Source organism: Etheostoma cragini, chromosome 14 (assembly GCF_013103735.1).
Source record: "Etheostoma cragini isolate CJK2018 chromosome 14, CSU_Ecrag_1.0, whole genome shotgun sequence".
Lineage (NCBI taxonomy): Eukaryota > Metazoa > Chordata > Actinopteri > Perciformes > Percidae > Etheostoma > Etheostoma cragini.
In genome coordinates, this window is record NC_048420.1 from 19,990,860 (window position 1) to 19,992,290 (window position 1,431).

Below are 1,431 nucleotides of genomic sequence, written 5' to 3' on the forward strand. Positions count from 1 at the left end.
ATGAATTTTTTTAACATGCTGTCCTATCACTTTTTATGATTTTTTTAAACATAGGGTACAATGACTTCTTTTGACATAAAACAACTTTTAATGATTTATTGCAACATACTATACTATGACTTTTTATGCCTTTTAAACATACTATTCTGACTTTTTTATTACTTTATATGACATACTATGCTATGACTTTTTAATGATTTTTTTAAAACATAGTTTACCATGGCTTTTTTCGACATATTACACTCTTACTTCTTTCGACATATAATACCATGACATTTTTATGATCTTCTTTTAACATACTACACTATGACTTTTTTCAACATACTATACTATGACTTTTTATAACTTTCATAAAACATACCATACTGTTTTTTTTCCAATATTCTGTATAATTACTTTTTCCGACATACTATTCTATGAGTTTTTCTGACTTTTATAAACATACTATACCATGTTTTTTCTGACTTTTTTAACATACTATACTATGACTTTTTTCAACATAAAATACCATCTCTTATTTAGTACTAACTTTGACAAACTATGCAATGACTTTTTAATGATTTTTCAAAAACAGTTTCCCACTGATTTTTTAGACATATTACACTCTTACTTTTTTTGACATAATATACCATGACTTTTTAATGACTTTTATAAACATACTATAACATGACATTTTTATGATTTTTTTTTTTTAACATACTGTACTATGACTTTTTTCGACATACTATACTATGACTTTTTATAACTTTCATAAAACATACCACCCAATGTTTGTTTTTTTTCCAATATTCTGTATTATTACATTTCATAACTTTTATAAACATACTATACCATGTTTTTTCTGACTTTTTTAACATACTATACTATGACTTTTTAATGATTTTTTTCGACATGCTATATACTATGACTTTTTATTGATTTCTTTTCGATATACTATACTATGACTTTTTATAACTTTTGGAAACATAACATACCATTTCTTTATTCAACATACTATACTATGACTTTTTTATGATTTTTTCGACATACTATACTATGAATTTTTATAACTTTTGTAAACATAACATACAATTTTTTTTCCAACATACTATACTATGACTTTTATAATCACAATATACCATGTCTTTTTTTCGACATACTATATAATGACTTTTTTCGACATACTATACTATGACTTTTTAAGACTTTTTATAACTTTCATAAAACATACCATACTATGTTTGTTTTTTTTCAATATTTTGTATTATTACTTTTTCCGACATGCTATTCTATGACTTTTTAATGACTTTTATAAACATACTATACCATGTTTTTTTCAACATACTATAGTATGACTTTTTTCAACATAAAATTCTATGACTTTTTATGATTTTTTTCAAAATACTATACTATGGTGGCTTTTTTCGACATGTTACACTCTTACTTTTTTTG